Source organism: Zerene cesonia, chromosome 28 (assembly GCF_012273895.1).
Source record: "Zerene cesonia ecotype Mississippi chromosome 28, Zerene_cesonia_1.1, whole genome shotgun sequence".
Taxonomy (NCBI): domain Eukaryota; kingdom Metazoa; phylum Arthropoda; class Insecta; order Lepidoptera; family Pieridae; genus Zerene; species Zerene cesonia.
This window is the reverse complement of record NC_052129.1, coordinates 1,693,211-1,708,127: the sequence shown is the minus strand read 5'-3', so window position 1 is coordinate 1,708,127 and position 14,917 is coordinate 1,693,211. Positions and strand designations below refer to the sequence as shown.

At 33.0% G+C, this 14,917-nt stretch overlaps 1 protein-coding gene across 18 annotated transcripts in view; it reads left to right on the top strand.

The window, feature by feature from the left end:
* The window catches only part of LOC119837637 (zinc finger protein 543-like), a 73,139-nt gene that overhangs the window by 57,560 nt on the left and 662 nt on the right, over nt 1-14,917 (top strand). The window lies entirely within an intron of this gene.

Below are 14,917 nucleotides of genomic sequence, written 5' to 3'. Positions count from 1 at the left end.
AACCTAAAACCCTCTCAAACTACACACTGATGAAGACGATTATACCAAGTTATTGGCGCCTATAAAGGAAATTAATCAAGGTGATACGTTATTTATATTTTTAAGACGGTTCAGTGTACATCTTATCTAGTTCTGAGCTGAGATAGCCCTTTGTTTTCTTTATCATTTAGCCCTGAAGGTACATTCGCCTTACGAATAACTGCTTGTTAAAAATAATATTATTTTATTGAGTAATTAATCAATAACCACGTGCCTGATTCTGCACAAAGATCACTGTCTTGTAAAGAAAATAAATGTCTAATTGTTAGTGTGAACAATTGATTTAGGAAGATGTGGGCTTAGGGAAGAGAGGCCTTTGCCCAGCAGTGGGAAAAAATATTACTCTTTTACATACGCCAAGTTGAATAGCCACATAATAATTAAAACCCTGTTTTTATTTAGACTATAAAATACGAATCATCTTTGATTAAAACATAAGTAGTCAAGCAATTATTAAGAATTATCAATTATAAATAAACGATTGTGTAAAATAATTATTAATATTAAATTAATTATTGATTTTAATACCAATATATATATTGTATTGATTGCATGCCGGTTTATATGGCGAATAATATTATTTAATATTTATAAGACAACATCCAATGTACGTGTTCAAGCAACAAATAAATGAATTTGAATTTATAACCCCTAACAAGTTGCTTATAAGTAGATATATTATCTATATCAACGAACAGCCCAAACAAATGGACGTATCGGGCTGAAATTTTGCAATCAGATAGATTTAATGATGTAGGAATGCGTTAAGAAAGGATTTTGATAAATTCTACCCCCGAGAAGATAAAACTGAGGATGAAAGTTTGTACCTACTACTAAGTGATATAGTAATGAGATAAAAGTAAAAGTAAAAATGTTGTGTGAAATACTTTAAACTTCAAACTATGTGAAGTTATGATGTGCTAGAATGCCAGACTCACACCTGACATTTCAAAAATATAGTGTATTAATTGATCGATAAAATTCAAAATGCCTTAAAATTAGTCTTCATGATGCATTGTCTGATGTTTTCAAAAGGATTGTTTTCTAAAGAACTGATGTAACACCTTAATTTTTTTTATAAAAAAAATCTCAGTTATTTATTAAACACTAGCGGTCCGCCCCGGCTACGCCCGTGGTACATAGCCTTCCTCAATAAATGGGCTATCTAACATTGAAAGAATTTTACAAATCGGACCAGTAGTTCCTGAGATTAATGCGTTCAAAAAAAAAAACAAACAACCTCTTCAGCTTTATAATATTAGTATAGATAATAAATTATTTGTTAACAAATTCTTAAAATCACTGTACCATAGTGAAACTATTTCATAATCCCACTCCGCTCGCGTAATTGCATTGCTATTCGTACACTCAGTGTATAATTTTTATATTATACTACATGACAGTCCCATTAGATAGCTGTAGGGTTACCACGCATCCTGATATAATGGGATTTTATTTTAGCTATAAGTAACTTGAGTTATATTGTATTTATAAACGATTGTAAATATTAAGAAAAAAGCGAAATATTTGTTCTTAAATATGTATTTTAGTATCGTGGTTGTGCATTTTACATTAAAACAGACGTAAAATAAACAAAAAATTAGTTTTTTAAGACAGATAGTTCGTACCTACTTTATTGTACTTCAGTTATTCAGTTCGTATATATAAATGTTTATGAAGTGTGCTATAATAGAAATCAAGATGGCCGCGGTGACGGTTCTCTAGCGTAACGCGTAATTAAATAGACGCAATTTGACAAAATTCCACGTCAAAACATCACGTGACCGTCCCAATCAGCATTTATTTTCCACAAAACGCCATTATACCATTACTCAGTTACAGATATCCGATATTATGTTTATTATAAGACAATAAATAAAATATTGTGTCAATAAGGAATTAATACGAAACGCGATACTTCCTTTAGCGCGCGCGTGTGCGTGAGCGTGCGTGTGTGCGTATCGAAAGAATTGAGGTTATCTCAGCGGATTGTCATTGTTTGCAATACGTAGTTTTATATGCGACAGACGCGCCGAGTTTTCTGGCAAAAATAAATACTGTATTGGCCAAGACAATGCCCTGTTACCTGTTGTGAAATTATTGATTACATCATTTAGGTTTTAGATATAGACATAGACACACATTTATTCACACACAAGAACACACACAACAAGTAACAAAAAAGACAAAACGACGAACAGATTAAATTTAAAATTTGAAGTTGATCGTTGAATTCGTTAATCTGTTCTTTAACATTAGGTTTTACGTAAATTATGAAACAAAATCTCTTTTATAGTTCCGGAGGCCCGTATACTTCTCCTTACCCTTCCTAGTCCTTTTCTTAATTCCCTCCATCAATCCCTTCCATATTTATCCAGTAAAGTCGGCAATCCATTTGCAAAGACATATGGCCTCTGAATATGTATAAAACTATGTATATTAAGAGACCATGATCAGTGGATAAAAATACATAGTTTGCTATTTCCATATTGTCCACACTTATACGAAAAGTACTATGGATGTTAACGATGTAATAGGAACCAAATATACTATATTTTGTATTCAAATATATATCATCACATATTTAAAGATGATGTTAGTCTCAACTTAACTCAGAAACAGTTGTCAGTATTTTAAGGGTATTAGTTATTTCTAATATCCAGTCCAATTAAATATTTTAAGCTTCAGTTATAAAACTAGAGAATCTTATATTAACCACTGTACCAAAGAGTGCTTTAGTTTATACTAAAAATAATAACAGTACCATTAACACAGCAGTCGTAACAAAGTTAAGATTTATTAGGATACTCGTTAGGTTAAGTTTAGAGCTGTTTGCATCAGTTCTGCGTAATATTTGCGGTTGAATTTGACGGTTTTTAAACGTGTTTAGAATTTTCTAATATATTGCTTGTATATCAAGGTTTGTGATGAAAATCGTTTAAATATTATGAATCGTTACAAAGAGATTTCGAATATTTATAGGCATTTTAGATCTTTAAATCGTCATTTTGAAACAAATAAAAAAATTATTGTCCAGCATATATATCAAATCTTCAGACTTTAAACTTGCTATATAAACCAGTTTAATCACAATTACCAAACTACCGAAATACGACCGAACAGAAAAAACTACAAAAAAAATACCGGAGAAATTTTCAATAACAACTCTCTGTATTTATCTACTCTACGTCCAAGAGTCACACACGCGCGCTCCGTTTGTTGACATAGGTCAGTGTCGGAACTTTATTACGCTTTTTATTCTGTCCCACGCACACATCGGCGGTTCCGCACACAGCTGTGCGTGTGTGTGCGTGCTTTTACCGAAGAGCAACTGCATAGAGATGTCATGTTATTATTATGTATTAATATTATATATTCTGTTATATAAAATTTTGTAATAATCACATGATAATTAAATATGTGATATGTAAATAAGTCAGATCTTTATCTCGGATTTAGTTCGCGTATATGTTCCCAATGCTGGGACACGGGCCTCTTATCAGGGTTCAGGGCCCATAATCCACCACGCTGCCCAAGTGTGGGTGGGCAGATGTCACATGTCGTCTAACTTTTGATTTTTGGACATGGCTAATGGATCATCTAACGATGTATTCGCCGTAAACTGTATAAGAGCATAATATCTTCATTAGGTATACTTTTTAATAGACTAGCAGTAATCTGCGGCGTCACTTGCGTGGTAAAAAGTCGCCTCAGTGCTAATCCAGACTTTAATCTATTTCTGTACCAAATTTCATACAGATACGATAAGCTGTTAAGAGTAAAAGCCATCCATACATCCATCAATCTATACACACAAACTTTCGCATTTATAATGTCAATAGGATTTATACTTTGATTAAAAAAAAATTCAAATTATAAACGCATCATAAAATACCGTATAAAAATTCTTACACACGACACTCATACATGATTATAAACAAATTGCTACAATTATTCTGCCATCATATCAATTACGATCCAGTAAAAAAACAACACGAACAATTAATGCAATAGTTTAAAATCCATAAAAAACGTGTAAGCTAAAATCGCGACGAAACGACATAACTCACAAGTAATGCTATTCAATAACTAACTCTATTCGAATGGAATAAGGTTGTTTTTTGTTAAATCAATAGTTATAGGAAGTAACCTCGTGGGCGGTAGATGAAGATTGTTATCTTAATCGAATGAAAGGGAGAGATATGTCTGTCCCGCTCGCACTTAGCCTACATTCCATTACTGCCCTATTGTCGAACAAATCGATTGATTGTATTTATTTATAATCCATGGGAATATAATAAATAGCTGTCTGTTCTTATCTTGGTGATCGGAAAATACTGTAGCGGATTTGATAAAATGCTTAATAACATAATGGTAGGCATATTTGTGGAACTATACATGAAATTGTATGCATAATATCGATGTACAAACAAAATTAATTTATTAAAAAACTGTATCATCAAAATAGATGCAGTGCTTTCGAATGTCATTCAATTTACAAAACAGACAAGCAAAAAAACCTCCTACATCCACTTATGCTCAGTGAATTACTGTTAAAACTACCATTATCTCCTTATAATCACAAGACCTAGTACATCTAACACCTTGTGTAAACACTAAATGTAAATATAACAAGGACTCAGGGAAATAAACATGATTTTATGTTTTAATAAAATTATCGACGAACTGCACTTCCTAGTAAATAACAGTAAACTAACACTAAATGCGTGACTCTGTGTGTCTCTTACGTCACACCGGCTGTGCGGATTTGGACGAATTTCGATTAAGGGATAACTGAAACGCAAACATTTATGTATTCAATTAGACTTCTTGTAGAAATACTTTTGAATCGTCATAACATAGATTTAACATTTACCACCATGTCTTTTTAATTGTAAATTTGTTTATAATTTGGGTATAAATAAATAAATGTTTAGATAGCATAGATTCATTTTGTAACAATAGACCTACTACATTTTTCATGAAAATAATTAAATCTTCTAGTCCTATAAAATTATATGTCTAGGAGTTTACTATAACGTCTTAAAGCAGTACTGTTAACGAAAAGTTATATACACAACAGTAACAAACAATAATATAAACGGCTCGACCAAATCTAGTTTTCTTTATGTTTTTGATAAGTTTTACCGGGTCTCCGGGGACACAGCATCCGCTTTGAAATAGTAGCATGCCACTGTATTTCGTACGATAAAGAGGTGGGGGGAGGGGAGGGAACCGGAGGCCCGTTTTCTTTTCCCCACCCTTCCCAGTCCATTCCTTCACAATCGTCAAACCTACCCTTTTCCCTTACTGCATAAAAGCGGGCAGCGCATTCGCAGAGACTTCTGCGCATGTTCACGGACGCTGGTGATCACTTACCATCAGGCGAACCACCAGCTGAGTTGCCCGCTATGACATATAAAAATAACTTATCAATTAAACGATTTATTTAAAAAGTCACTTACCTTTGTATTCACATTACGTATTGTTTACAAAAGTCCAAGGTTTGACTGATATCGATGAATAATGAATTCCCTTGAACCGATAAATATAAAAAATTATTGAACATACGCATTGAAAATTTATTGTATGAACCATCTGTCTGTTTGTATGCTTTGTTATATTAAGTTGTTGGCGATTTTATACACACGAGAGTTTTTACACATTTTTTTAAAGATGTGTTGCTTTTAAATTGTGTGGTTTATGTTATGATTATAATAATGCATATAAATGTCAGTTAGACGTCAAAAAACATGCTTGCAAAACATGCCTTTATAAATAAAATACACCTGATGAAAACTTATATTAAAAAGTATAATCAGAATCAAACAAAATCTTAACTCTCTTTTTATTATTGTCTTTGTCATATTTCAAATGTTCTATAAATCTGTTTATTATATAGAACTAGCTGCGCCCCGCGGTTTCACCCGCGTAAGTCCGTATCCCGTTGGAATATCGGGACAAAGGTTAAGGTAGAAGGTTGCATATATGTCATTCCAGTTATCCAGCTATCTACGTACCAAATTTCATTGCAATCGGTTCAGTAGTTTTTGCGTGAAAGAGCAACAAACACACAGACATATTTACAAACTTTCGCATTTATAATATTAGTAGGATTTAGTTGAAAAAATATAACAAGAAAGTAAATTGCCTCCAAACTGTCATAACTAAACCATATTTATATGGGCCCACACGAAAGGCGCCAACTTTCAAACGAAATGGCTTCACCCAGTCGCAAGTTGTGAGGTAACATACACAAAAATTACATTCGAATCGACAACCACCTTTTTTAAAGTCGGTTATAAAACATTCAACTCAACAGACTAACTTACTCTATAGCAAATCGCAGGAAATCAGGAAAAAAATAGCTAACATATGTTAATAGCTAGTTAGCGAATAAAACACAATTGTCACCCCGTCACACCGTAAGTCAAATTGATTGTTACACCGTTTTTTAATTATTCTTTTCACCCCTTTAGCGATACGGTGTAATTATAGGCGAAGCGGGAAGCGATAAGTTGTTAATTGATGCTTTGACACCTGTGTGTTTAAAAAAAAATCCACGAGAAAATATTATAAAAAGGTCACATTTGTGTGAATGTCTGTAATGCTGTCACACAAAAACTACTGGACCGATTATGAAAATTCTCTCACCATTACATAGCTACCATTCACTAGTGACATAGGCTATACATGTACCACGGGCGAAGCCGGGGTAAACCGCTAGTTGACCATAAAAACATCTATAGATATATAGTTTAACGATTTACCCTGTCTTCGGCCGTGGTACATATTTATCCTATAGCACTCAGACCTACAAATTTATGGGTGAAAGAATTTTTGAAATCGATCTAATAGTTCCTGCGATGAGCGCGTTCAAACAAACAAACCCTTCTAATTTCATAGTTTGTAACTATAGATATAAAACCTGTATATATGTACAACTAGTTTTTGCCCGTGGCTTCACACACATTCAATCCGGAGTAGTTTAATTAAGGTTATTTATTATACATAAAAATCTTCCTCTCAAATCACTCTATGTATAAAAAATCTCAAAACTATCAAATTCCGTCGTGTAGTTTTAAACATACATACAAACAGTGAAGCGACCGATTCGTACTATATACTGATAATCCACTTACGTTTGTTCATTGTCATTGAACCCATTCGGCGAACTTGACTTCATTTTTTCGCGCGTATTTTTAAAAAAAGGTCGGCCATACTTTATGTGTCTTTTATCTTTTTTTATGCGTTTGACCGTAATGCATTTTCCTGACATACATTCGTGTTTATCTGAATTATTGAATAATTTACTTTAATGAGGTTTCGATATTATAAGGCTATCGATATGCTTTGTTAGAGTTCTTTATCCACCTTCTCAAAAAAGGAGGAGAAGAGAATTTATGTATCATCATCATCATCATTATCAGCCTTTTGACATCAGCCTTTGACAGCCACTGCTGGATATGTCTGACTCTGTCATGGCACGCCACTGAGCCCGATTGGCTCTTTGTGCATTATGTATGTATGAAATAAATAAATGTAATTAAATGTAAATAATTACAGGTATATATATATAACTAGCGGTCCGCCCCGGCTTCGCCCATGGTACATATATAGCCTTCCTCTATAATCATGGGCTATCTAACACTGAAAGAATTTATCAAATCGAACCAGTTGCAGTAGTGGCTCTGTGGTGAGAACCTCGGACTTCAAAATCGATAAGTCGGGGTTCGAGACCGGGCGAGCGTGCAGGAAATAAATTGATTTTTCAATTTATCTGCGCATGTAGATAACATCACCACTGCTTAAAACGGTGAAGGAAAACATCGTGAGGAAACCGGCATGTCCGAGAATCAAAAGTTCGACGACATGTGACATCTGCCAACCCGCACTTGGCCAGCGTGGTGGATTATGGCCTGAACCCTCATAGGAGGCCTGTGTCCCAGCAGAGGGAACATATAAGAGCTGATGATGATGATGATGAACCAGTTGTTCGTGAGATTAGCGCGTTCAAACAAACTCATCAGCTTTATAATAATAGTATAGATGTGAGCACCCATTTGCAAGGCATATTTTTAACATAACTCAACACAGGATTCGAGCAATTTTGAGCAAATCTCTCAAACGTTCAGTCATTAGCGCCATCGTTCAAAAAATCTTGTTAAAATGTGGAAGGGGTCTATGCCGTATCTCTTAATAGAGAACTAATGCTCCGTTAGCGAGACAATTTGCGAGAAAAATTATAGCCTGCCCATATTTTATAGCTGTTAGGGGGATTTCATAGGACAGCGATATGAAATACTTAAAAATAGCTTTGTATTTGTTGAGTTATTTATCTGAATATATAATATAATACAGGAGATTTTAGTGTGGGGTTCAATGCAATATATATATATATATCTATATCATGTGAAACTTTTTTTTTGAAACAAATAAAGAAATTTTATTTATTTATTATTTATTTATATGTATAACTCAAAGGTATAGTGATCTATCAACGCACAGCCCAAACCACTGGACGGATCGGGATGAAATTTGGCATGCAGATAGATGTTATGACGTAGGCATCCGCTAAAAAGAATTTTGATTAATTCTACCCCCAAAGGCATGAAATAGGCATATTGAAAGTTTGTACCATAAAAATTTATTAAGACCGCCCGGGCGAAGCTGCGGACAACATCTAGTTAAAAGATGTAGTTGAGATTATTATATTTATGATTAAAATTAATGTTTTATTTAGCCTATAAATAGAGTATTATATACCTAGGTACATAAAAAATAAATACATAATAAAATAAACCAAATTGTAAACCAAATAAAAAAACCAATGAATCTATTTCTTGTTATATAAAAAAAATGATCAAAATTATACTCAAACGTTGCCTAAGAATTTCCCCTTTCTCAGATTTTGTGACATTGAATTTTTTACGATTGAAGTACCGGTTCTATAGAATGCTATCTCTACACTAAATGATACTATATTTTTAATTAAGTAGCCGTATAAATATTATCTTTCGCTAACCTATTGCATATCTTACGTAATAGTTTCTATGTGTACAAGTAATTTCATAAATAGTCTATTGAAGTGAAACTTCTTTAGAATCGTCGTGATTTCAAACCTGATGCAACGGAAAAAAGACAGGTAAGAGACGCAAATACAAAAATGTGTAGAATGAAGCCGGCAAAGAATGAGACAGGAATATACATACTATTTTATTCATTCTTTTGTCGATTTACTTAAGTTTCACTTCTATCATGTGTGAATCGCACACACACCTTTTTTATAGTTATGAACTGAAAACTCACAACTTTTAACATCCAAACCTTACTAGTATATGAACATTTTATAAAACTACCAACTCCTAACTAAAACAATCCACTACAAACGCAGTACTAAATAACTTACATGTATCTATAAATTACTTTTATCAAATAAACAGTTTTCAAATTGTCAGAACTGTTTCAAATTTAAATAGAACAAGACAGACACCAGCTTTCAAATAAAAACGGAATCATAAAAATCCATACACCCAGTACAGTTACAACGTAACAAATATAAAAAATACAATCGATAACTTTTTTTAAGTCAGTACATAAAAAACAAATTATAATTACCATACTATATGTCATCTGTACACACACTAACATTATTTAAGTTAAAAAATACAGTTAAGCTTCTCCTTTTTTAAAAGTCGGTTATAAACACGTAGATAATATCCCATGCTATTATATTATGCTCTCTCTATCTAGCAAAGGGCTAAACACTCAATTTTTCAACTTGCTAATTACAACGGGGAAGCACGTCTTGCTCGAGAGAGCGTTTTTAAAACGTTTTTAAAACGATTCCGTTTTAGTTTTTAATGTATTTTTTTATAATTGTCCGAAAAATAAATATCACTGCAACAGTTTTTGACTTGAATTTTGTCAAAAAGAACCGGCTTCAAATAGTCAAATGTCAATATGGAATCATGCGGAAGGCACGAGCTTTCAATTTATAAAAAACCATCAAAATCAGTTCATCCACCCAAAAGTTCTGATATAACAATCACATAATACAGCCGAATGTAGAATCTTTTTTGAAGTCGGTTGAAAATTTAATAAAATATACAAATCTTAAATCTCATCCAACATTCAATAAACAAACAAACTGTATGAGCATCATCCAATACTGGTATCGGCTGATACATCTCCTTCCGGGAACCGAACCTTAGACCCCGGCATCATGCCGTATCAAAAGCATAAATACTTTACAATTTCTTCGTTGCGTGTTGCAAGCGTCTAGTTCCACTTTCTAGCACGCGTGAAAGGGCTGCAGTGCTGGCCAGCTTCATCTACACGCTATATTTTATTATAATTTTATAGAGCACAAGCTTTTGCCCGCGGCTTCGCACGCGTTAATACGGAGTAGTTTTATAGATGTTATAACATATATGAACCTTCCTCATGAATCACACTATCTATAAAAAAACCCCATCAAAATCCGTTGCGTAGTTTTACAGATTTAAGGATAGGGACATAGGGACAGAGAAATTGACTCTGCTTTATACTATGTAGTGATAATGTCTGTCTGTATTTCTTTATTTTTAAAGCATTTTTTTCTTATCATTCGCTAGTCTAAATAAATATATTTTTCTTCATTGTTTCCTCTTTGTAATAATAAAACACAGTCTCATATTATAATGCAAGTATTGCCGCTGCATAATTTGTTAACATGTATTCTAGTTAGCGTAAATAACGATGACACAAATTGATGCGGTTTATAAGAAAAACGCTAAAAATATTCTAATTAAGAGTTAACTGAACAACAATTACAAATAGCCATATTTAGCGTACAAATCAGGTTTTCCCTATATTTCACTGAAAAATAAACACATTATTATGGCAGGAAACGGATAATTAAATATATAAAACACATTTAAGCTGATTTAATGAATGTTTGCGTTCAGTTTTTCCTTAATTCGTAACAGAAATAGTTCAATCATAACGTATGACAACACCGCAATCAGCGAACGTGTTTTTACAATGTTTTGTGATATGTGGAATTCGAATTTGTTTCATAATGCATTTCTACCACAGGTATTTATTGTGATTTTTATTATATTTTCACTTCGTCTGCATGCAATATAAAGTTGTTGATATGATTCATACATTCATATACACCTTGTATGTGTGTATTAAAACATTTTTTTATTTTATTTTCTATAGTGCTTTACATTAAACTGCTTGATCAGATAACAACGATAGTAAATTAATTAAAGTCAACTTTTTTTTAAGTGTCACAAATAAAAATATTTCCTATCATCCGTATATAACATGATTTAGATACCAACAAAATCGGTTGCCTGGTAGATATTGCAATAACGATGCCTTTGTAATATTAATTTGTTATTAATATTGCTTCAGTTTACAATGAAATAGGTAGAAAAACAAAATGGCCATTTTAGCTCGCGGTGTATCGATTTCCACGGCTCGCACTGTACGGATTGCGTGCCGAAAGTCATTTCTTTGCAATCGCAAGAAACTGAGGGTATTCTATAGATATACTGAACATAGCTGCCCGAGATTAGACTCGGATTTGTAATGAATATTGACTTAGCAGTTTTTCTATCTTTCATATTCATTGCTGTTTTATAATGGCTGTCTAAATGGGAGCTTATTTATTTATTTACACATAAAATATATTTGAAGAGTTATAACCAAGTAGCTGCGCCCGGGTCCTGGGTATATATGCAAAATTTCCCCACTTAAAAAAAGGATATAAATCGACTTTCACTAATTTAACTTACGCAATAACTGTAACTAAAAAATACTCACTAAGTTATGGTTTTAGGCCACAGGGTATAAGGTTCATGAAATACAATTTTTTTTTTCTATAAAAATTTGTCCCGGGGGGAGTGGGCAAGGGGGTGCGTACCACACTAGTTCAAAACAATGGACCCTCCGATGTATCAAACAAATAGAATCACGCCAATCGGTTCACCACTCTCCAAGTTATCGAGTCATAAATCAAATAACAAATACTTTAAATTAAGAACGCTCGTTTTTGGGACGTCGGTTAATAGGTATAATTGTTTATAATTTGATTTATAGGTATAATGTATACGAGGAAAAAAACAAATTCTCTTTTTATACTAATGTTTTTTTTTTATCTACAGGAACAAAATAGAACGTGACGTTTTATCAGAATATTTATTTTTTCTCTATCCTTATTCTTGTTGATTTATACCAAATAAGCCTATTAAAATATGGATAGAGGGCTTATCAGTTGAAGTAATCTCTACCAGTCAACCCACTCAATTAATTATATTAGTAATATGTTTTACTTATGTATACACTAGCTGCACCCGGCAAACGCTGTTCTGCCTTACTCTTATCGTTTAGTGGTATGAAAAATAGATGTTAGCCGATTCTCAGACCTACCCAATTATTGGGTAGATTTGTCTGTATTAGCATATAGGCTACTTTTTGCCCGTATACTACACGAGTGAGCCGCGAGATACACCTAGATATAAATATAATTCATGAATATCTATATATATAAAATTCTCGTGTCACAGTTTTCGTTGCCATACTCCTCCGAAACGGCTTGACCGATTCCTCTGAAATTTGGTAAGCATATTGGGTCCCAATATGCTTACCAAATTTCAGAATTATATTTATATCTAGGTGTATCTCGCGGCTCACTCGTGTAGTATACGGGCAAAAAGTAGCCTATATGCTAATACAGACTAATCTATTTCTATACCAAATTTAATCAAAATCGGTAGAGTGGGTTAGGCGTGAAGAAGAGATAGACAGACTTTCGCATTTATTTAATAAGAGGGATATATACCTACTCATATTAATCATATGATCCATATATATTATATTGTATATACAATACAGGTTCTGAGACATAACCTATATGGTCATAAGGTAAATTACTTCTGTAGATAAATAACAAAAGAGAAACATACAAATAAAACGATTTCGCGCACACATTTTTGCATGATGCATGTACATACAGACAAATAAAAATGCTAGTAATGGTTCTCACATCTCATTATTTTAAACAAATTGTCAGAACCCTTCAAATTGTCAGAACTACAGTAGATTTAAATTGCACCTGGCAGGCAACATTATCAAAATCAGCCCAGCCGTTCTCGAGTTTAAGCCACACTAACGAAGTTAAATCGATTTTTATATCAGATTGTTATTCATGCGAAAACAATATGAAATGCGATACAGTTCGTTTCAAGTATTAAAAGGCGAAATAAATAACAGTCTATGATTTCGCCATATCTAGACTTGGGGCAATTTCTTTACCCTGAAATTATAGTCCAGTGGGGGCTATGTTATGACTTTTACACATGAAAGCGTATTTTACTGAATTTAGAACTGCGTGACGGATTTAAATCGAGATTTATTGTTTACCTGTATTGTGGGCAATCGTGGCTCATTGGTTAAGGTTTAATCAAACGGTTAATGGTTCATGAATGGATGATGAAATTGTATGAAACACTGTTCTAATCGGTGAAGCGGAACATTGTTGATGATGATGATTTAACAGTGGTCCCTGGGCGTACTTAAAGGTAGGAGATTCAATTCCTGGGATACATAAATATGTATGAAAGAAGCACTCCGCAAGCCAGTTCGCGTGCGATGTAGAGAAATAATCCCTGATTTTTACGCCTAACTCCCGTTCCTGAAAGATTTCCGGGATGAAACCTCTTCTATGTCCTTAATCGGATCTCAAACTATCTCTTTTCTAAATTTCATCCCATTTGGTTCAGTGATTTCGGCGTGAAGAAAAGGATAAACAAAATAATAAGTATCACATGTTTTAGTAGGGATTCTATAAACGAAAAAGACAAAATATTCATACTATCTTCATGATACTATTCAAGACAAAACCGTGTGTAAAAACTAGTAATCAAAACACAGACTTACGCTAGGCAGCGATAAATTCTTATATCTTTCACAAAGGTACCCGTGTTTTTAATTAAATTTAAAAATAAAGGTAAAACGAAAGTTCGCTCGCGTTTCTTTGTCTCCCGATAAAAGTTGAAATTACATTATTAAGAGAAAATGTTTCGCTATAAAACGTTACCATTTTTGTTTCGTAAACTGACTGTTTATAAAGTCTGATAATTCATTATATTAACTTAGATATTGTAAATTAGATATATATATTAGGTAGGTACAGTGTGATTTTATGGACGTAAAAATCTTTACGATCTCTTTACGTTTTAAGTTATATATACACTAGTGGGTTGTGCCGGCTTTACTTGTTTACATATATAGCCTTATATGTCCAACGGTATAAAAAAATTGAAAATCGATCCAGTATTTACTGAGAAAATGCGTTCAAACAAAGACTTCAGCTTTATATTATCACAATGATATTTTATAATATTGTTATATAAAGTATGAATCAGAACATGTGATGTATGATACACTTAACCGACGATAAAAAGAAGGAAGTTTTCTACTTCGGACATAGGCAAATGTATTAATTTATTTTATAATTTATATTCTCCAGGATGAAAGGTTTTTTGCTATAAACTGAATTAAAACTTAGGATATTTCTTGAGCCGTTAAATACAAGGAAAATAAGAGTAAGTAAAGAATAAGTATAGATAAGTAATTATTTCCTTGTTTATGTGCTTGCTATCTACTCCAGCTAAGCTTCTATACTTAAAAGCCGAAGAGTTCGTTTGTTTGTACGTGTTAATCTCAAGAAATACTACATCGATTTCAAAAATTGTTTTCCCTATATGCTTATTTCTTATCTCATCACAATCATCATCATCATCAGCCCATATATGTTCCCACTGCTGGGACACAGGCTTCCTATGAGGGATTTCTTATCTAATTTAGTTTAATAAAAATCTTA